This window comes from Musa acuminata, chromosome BXJ3-11 (assembly GCF_036884655.1).
Source record: "Musa acuminata AAA Group cultivar baxijiao chromosome BXJ3-11, Cavendish_Baxijiao_AAA, whole genome shotgun sequence".
NCBI lineage: Eukaryota > Viridiplantae > Streptophyta > Magnoliopsida > Zingiberales > Musaceae > Musa > Musa acuminata.
The window spans coordinates 24,301,573-24,309,191 of record NC_088359.1 but is presented as its reverse complement, the minus strand read 5'-3'; positions in this window follow the sequence as shown (position 1 = coordinate 24,309,191).

Here is a 7,619-nt window from a genome sequence, read left to right as displayed (position 1 = left end):
AATACTTTCACAATCAATCACGATTGATATGGAAGAAAAAAAGTCGAATCACCATTAGTCGAGTGATGACATTGGAGGTTGTTATAGACTATCAACCTCCATCGATAATAGTTTACAAAAGTTTATTCAGGCTTGTATCTCCTTTTTATCACTGTCGTCAGATGTTGAGGCCATTACAGAGGATCCTCTCAGTCGATCAAGTATAAAAATCGACCCAGGGGTCAAACATTTCTTCAAAAAAACCTCTCACACCCTATATAACCTCCTGAATTAACTCAAGAGTTAGAGGGGCCAGGTCGAGAAACCGCTCTCAACACTTACCTTTATACAAGAACCCATAGAGAAGCCAGATTCCACTGAGTCGATCTCAAAATTATCTTGAGTAGGTTAAAGTTACACGAAGACCTCCTCGGAGCCACTACAATCACACCAAGGCCACCACGAAGGTCCCTAAGACATCCCTATACCTTTGGGTCAAAACCAAGCTTAGTTGACTCAATCGTCGACAATACTTCCTCTCAATATTTTAGCACTAGAAGGAGGGTCTCAAATGTCGCAGGAACATCCGCTCAACGAGCTGTCACAAACGGTCGTCACGCACCCGCAACAACTTTGTTCAATAAACTGTTCGTCGCTTTTGCATGCTTGTACCGAGACATGGTAGCATGTTTTGCCTTAGTTTTGTGTGTTTTTGCTTGTATAAATGCAAGTTCGAACAAGTTGCAATGCTATAGTGCGATCACTCGCCGCGCCGAGCTGAACTGCCCAAAACAACTCCATTTTCATGTGTCACGGCTTATTTTCTGCAAGCCGCAGCTACGCGCAAAACACCAGCCATCTCAGTACCCTGGAAACACCAGCCATCTCAACACCTTGAAAATCTCTGGGTTGGCAAAGGGAGTTCCCATAAAGATCGAAACATGGAGCGAGATTACAAACATGATGGCGGTGCCATTGGACGACTTCCAAGTGATTCTTGGAACGGAGTTTATGCACATGGCGAAGTTGGTGCCAATGATGTTCCTAAACTCCTTATGTATGATGGGAGGTGACAACCCTTGTGTGGTTCCCATCTCTCGGAGAGGAACCAAGGAACCCAACAGATTTTGGTATTACAACTGAAAAAAGGGGTACAAAAAGGTAAATTAACATTTGTGGCTGCTATGAAGCTAGAGCCACTCGACAAGAAAGTCATTCATGAACCTACTGTGGTGGCAAACGTCCTGAAGGAGTTCATAGACATTATGCCACCTGAGTTACCGAAGACTCTACTGCCACGTAGAGGCGTAGATCATTATATCGAGCTGGAACCAGGAGTGAAGCCTCCAGTGAGACCACCCTACCGCATGCCCCCTCCAAAGTTGGTAGAGCTTAGAAAGTAGTTAGGTGAACTACTAAGCAGTGTTCTCATCTGTAGTTCTAAAGCACCATTCGGAGTTCCAATTCTCTTCCAAAAGAAATAAGATGGGAGCCTCCAATCATGCGTCGATTATCGATCCCTCAATAAAGTGGCAGTGAAGAACAAGTATCCCATCCCACTCATCGTAGACTTGTTCGATCAATTGGGCAAAGCCAAGTATTTATCTAAACTCGACCTCTGGTCGGGGTACTAGCAGGTGCGCATTGCTGAAGGCGACGAAGCGAAGACTACCTACGTGACCAGGTATGGAGCGTTTGAGTTCTTGGTGATTCCGTTTAGTTTAACCAATGCTTCGGCAATGTTCTGCAAAGACTCTAGCTTATGAACCACTGAATCCCTCTTATTTATAGAGGTTCACTGTTAACTTAACCTCAATGGATCCTCCCATATTAGGTATTAGATCTCCATCCAACTACCCAAGCCTCTTAGATTAGTGGATCTCTATCCAATAATCTCTCATGAGATCTTTAAACATAATTCTTGCCAATAAGAGTCATGTTCGTAGAAAAGAAGAAATCAACTTTATGAGTAAAACTCAACAAAAGCCAACCACTTTTGTTAAAGGACCCACGTTACATATTTCTCTTGTAAATAAATATAATTTTTATGGTAGACATGATCATTTTGCATATAAATATTCATTTAAAAGACATAACTTGCATAAATTGGTTTGAGTTCTTAAAGGAACCATAAATAACCTTATGCCAAAAATCAAGATAGATAGATCTAATCATAAGGGACCCAAAGTCAAATGAGTACATAAAGGAAACCTACCTTTCTTGTAGATATCTCTTCAATCGAAAGCTAGGAGCAACAAAAAAATTTTGATAATAGATGCTTAAGGCTTATGACTAGAGATCCAACATACTTCACAAAGCTCACTAGTCAAAATAAAATGATTTTGATTGAAAATACTTTATGTTTAATGAAATCATGCTTGATGATTTTTTTATGTGTTATGCTACTGATCTTTGTCGTGATGAACTTTGTTTTTTTGGTTTTAAACATTGATGCATATTTGGTATAAAATACAAAGGCATACTTGTATAAAATAAATCGCATAAATTAAGACACATAAAAAGGGAATGCATTTTGAAAATTTCTCTATCTTTAACTCGATTTTTCAATAAGAGATTGATAAATCTATTTATGTTATTTTGAATCTTTTGAAAGTAATTTTGATGATTTGATGATTTAAATTTGAATGAGTTTTATCTATATCATGATCTTGATTTTTTAGAATTAGAACTTGAGATTTTCTTTATATGAATCAAGATCCCTTACTCTCTATCCTTGTATTATTCTTGCATTCTATTAAAGAGAATATTTATCCAAATAAATCATGAATTTTCTCTTAATTTTTCGGAATTAATGACTTAAAATTTCTTTTGAAGATCTTTTATCATTTGATCTCCTAAGATTTATTTTTGATTATTTAAGAGGAGATTTGTCAAAATGAATCATGTCTTCTAGTATTCATATGATCTTTGATATTATCTTTCATGACATGATTTTCATTATGTATAATTCCTTTGTATTTATGGTTGTAAACGTTATGTTATAAGTAGAGCATTGATGTAAAAAAAAAATTATACCATTGTATTTTTCTAACCAACTTCTTTCTTGTTTATAATGACAAAGAGGAGAAAAAAAATTGCTAGCATATAAAAAGCACCAAAATTGCTAGTTTAAATATTAAATTTATACAAATTGTTAAATCTCCCAAATGCATAAACTCTTCCTATACTTTGTCATATCATGATCTTGATTTCTTGATTTTTATAACTTGAGTTTTCCTTTTGAATCAAGATCGTTTACTATGACTCATCTTTTTACTATTTGATTTATCCAAAAGAATCATAATTTGTCTCTTGATATTCATAACTTGAAATTTGTAATCATGAATTATATATCTCAACACTAAGTTAATTTTTCTACATGTATTTCATATAATGATTTGAAAAATGATGTAATGGAAAAAGTTTTGTACTATTGTAACCTTCCCTTTTTTTTTTTTTGACAATGACAAAGGGGAATAAAGATTTCCTAGCTTGCATAATTCAAGAAGTTAAAACTTGTTAGCTTGCACATTTCAAAGAAAGGCAAAAACTTGCTAGTTTGCATATCTCAAAAGAGAAGCAAAAGGTGATATCTTGCCTATTTTTAGATTTGCCCATCTCAAGAAGCAAAGAATTATTAGACTTGCACATCTCTAAAACTTGCTAACTTGCATGTTTGTAAAACTTGCTATTTACTATCTTATATTCTTTTTCAAAAACTTACTAGCTTGAACATCGCAAAAAAAAGCAAACATACTATTTTGCACATATCAAAAGATGCAAAAATTTTGCTAACTTTCATATATGAAAAACTTGCTAGCTTATATGATGATAAATGCAATGATTTGAAATTATCTTAAAAACTTGCTAGTTGTACTTCTCTTTTTTATTGATGATAAAGGGGGAGAAGGTATGATGATGATCATGCATGGTATAATGGAATTTTATTATGTATGATGGTTTGGATACAATACTTGAACTTACGATGTAAGTAATAATATGATGTATTACATATAAATCATGATTAAAATTGCTTTTACTTGAATTCAAGGTTCATTTCAATATGGCATATTGATAGGGAGAGTTTAGTTTAAACACTATCATCAATTGGTTGTCATCATAAAAAAGGAGGAGATTGTTGAATTTTAGATTTTGATGATGAAATCAATTGATGAAGTTATGATCTAATCATCATTTTGAGTGACGCAAGACTACCCTCGATCAAAGAAAGGCAAATTGATTGACGCGCGAAGAATCAAATGTTGGGCCAGAATAGAATGTAAAAAAATTAGACGTCGGGCTAGAGGATTGGTCGACGTGCCGGAAGGACTTCATGCCATGAGTTTGGGCATCGAGCCGAAGGATCGAACATTACACCAAGGATATTGAAAGTTGTAGGAGTAAACATGTCGATTGGGCAATACGCCGAAGGAGAGGATGATGCACTGAAGGATTGGATGAAGTGTCGGATGAACCAATGATATGCCGAACAACATAGGATTCACGTTTGTAATCAATGTTAGGATCAAGAGCACTAAGAGGGGGGGGGGTGAATTAGTGCAGCGGAAAACCTTCTGCGATTAAAATCGAAAACTGCTTTCGTTCGATAGAAGTGATTTTGGTAAGAAAGCCGATTCGTAAATCACTTCAACTTTTGACTAGGAGAGATGCAGCAAAGATATGAACGCAATTTGCAGTTATGATGGAAATCAGAATATAAGTGCAAACTGAAATACGACGTTCGTACGATAAAAGCGATTTCGGTATAAAAGTTGATTCGTAAACCACTTTAACTTGAGATAAGGCGAGATGCAGTTAAAGCAAAGATATAAAGTCAGTTTGCAGTTATAATGGAAATCAGAACGTAAGCGCAAACTGAAATACGACGTTCGTACGATAAAACTGATTTGTGTCTTAAACCTCGATTCAGAAAGCACTGAACTTTGAAACACGTTCGTAAAAATACAGAAGGCAGTAAGCTATTGAGGAGGTTTACAGTAAAGATAAGATGCTCAAAGTAAATGCAAACTGAGATTTAGAGTGGTTCGGTCAATCTTGACCTACTCCACTTTTGGCTTCCTCCACCGACGAGGTCACCGACGTCAACTAGAGGCCTTCCTTCAATAGGCGAAGGCCAACCGCCCTTTTACAGTTTCACTCCTTTTGACGGGCTTAGGAGACAACCCTTACATAATTTTCTCTCCTCTCTTTAGAACTCAGAACTTGGAAGAACAGAGGGAGAAGAACTTTTGGCCTTTACAACAATTTTGAGCTCTAAGAATCACAGAAAAATATCAAGATTTCGGTGTAAATTTATGTTTCTTCAGTGCTGAATGGATGGGGTATTTATAGGCCCCAACCCAGTTCAAATTTGGAGCTCAAAACTGTCAATTCCCGGAATTCCGGGATCAGGCGGTTGCACCTCCTGATTGGAGCGGTTGCATCGCCTGGCAGAGCTCGAAGACTGAGCCTCTGGGCGGTGCTACCTCCTATCAGGGGCGGTTTCACCTCCTGCCAGAGCTCGAAGATCGAGCTCAGGCGGTTGCACCTCCTGACTGAGGCGGTTGCACCGCCTGGCAGAGCTCGAAGACCGAGCTCAAGCGGTGCCACCTCCTCTCAGGGGAGGTTGCACTGCCCAGTCTCACTCGGAGACTGAGCCCCAAGCAGTGCCACCACCTGGCTGGAGCGGTTGCACCTCCCAATCTCGCTCGGAGACTGAGCCCAGGCGGTGCAACCTCCTGCCTTGGGCGGTTCAACCGCCTGGTAGAAATCAGGGTCCGAATGGGTTGATCCATTCGGCCCAATTTGGGTTTTTCAGGGGCCCAATTGCCCCAAGATTAAGTTAATGGGATCACCTCCCATCTCCAACTTAATTAATGTGCTAACTATGATTTTTCCTAAGACATTTACTGCAACTTGCTCCGATGCGTCAATCGCTTCTTTCGGTGAGCTTCCGGCGAACTTTCGTCGATCATCCGATGAACCCTCGGTGATGCTCCTGCGGACTTCCGGTAAACTCCTGGACTTACGACGATTCACTTGGCGAGTTCCGACGAGCTTCTTTGGCAAGCTTATGGACTTCTCGGATTTGTTCCTGCAGAATTTTCGACGACTGTCCGAACTTCCGTCGAACTCTCGAACTCCCAACGTGATCATTGTCTTGACTCCGGTGCAACTCCTGGTGCATATCTCACTTTCATTGTAGTTAATCCTGCACACTTATCTTAACATATAGATTAGATAACAAATGACAATTGACTTCATCATCAAAATCTGAGATTCAACAATCAATTATGTCTAGATCAAGTTAGTTTAGGTCTAATTGAGTCGGTATTATGATGAAACAATGCCAACTCAATTAGCGGTCCATTGGGCCCGATTTGGGGCCGTTTTAGGCCAAGCGAGGCCCATGCAGCAATCCTTAGTAGGCCTAGGCGGTGGCACCACCACGGCTAGTGGTGGCACCACCTAGGACTCGACCTCCCAAGTTGTTTAGGTGGTGGTACCGCTCAGACACAGTCTTCAAGACTATGTTAGGCGGTGGTACCGCTAGGACTCGGAAAACGTGGGATGAGATCTTTTTTGGCTCTATTTTTAAAGTTATTCTGGGTCTATAAATACCCCAGCTATTTCTGCATGGATAAGCAAAAAATTAAGTAGAAAGGGGTTGTGATTCTGAGATAAAAGTGTTAAAAAGTTGAGTTCCCTCCTCCTTGAGCTTAGATGTTATTCTAAGAGAGGTGTAGGAGGGTTACCTTAAGGGGTGTAAAGGTTATCTCTTAAACTTGTGAAAAGGAGAAAGAGTTGTAAGGGTAGTTGATCTTTGCCCGTTGAAAGAAGGTCGGTAATGGAAGTCGGTAGCCTCGAGTAAAGAGGAATCGGGAGTGGATGTAGGTTACGACGATCGAACCACTATAAAATTGGTGTGCCTCCCTTTATCTGCTTATTTACTTATTTTACAACTGCTTTACCTATTATTACTACTCTTACAAATGTTTTAAATTTAAACATTTTTCTGATACGACTTTATTGAATGAAGATTTCTAAACCGATGTGATTTTACGAAAGCACTCATTCACACACCCCCCCCCCGCCTCTTAATGTTGATTTCGATCCTAATAGGAAAAACTTTGATCATGGACTTGAATCATGGAAGTAAAATCTAATTTTGGGTTGGATAGCATCATGTTGGATGATTAGTCGACGTGCCGGAGGATATACTTCGTACCATGAGTTTGGGCATCGGGCCAGAAGAATCGAGCATTGCATTAAAATGATTAGATATTGTAGGAGATTAACATGCCAATTGGGCAATATACCAAATGAGAGGACTATATGCCAAAGGATCAAACGAAGTATCGGATGAACCAATGATATACTAAACAACGTAGGCTTCATAATTGTAATTAAGTCTTGGTCGAAGTTTAGAGTCTAATTTAGTTGGTTTTGAGTATAACCATGCCAACTTGATTGTGGGCCAATTAGGCCTAAATCAGGATTGAATTGGGCTTATTGAAAACCCAATTCAATATTCTGAAGCTGGCCCAAGTGGTGGTATCGCCAGGTTAGGCGGTGGAACCGCTTGTGAGACAATGTACGTCTTCGGGAAACCCGGGCGGTGGTACTGCTAGTGTCAGGTG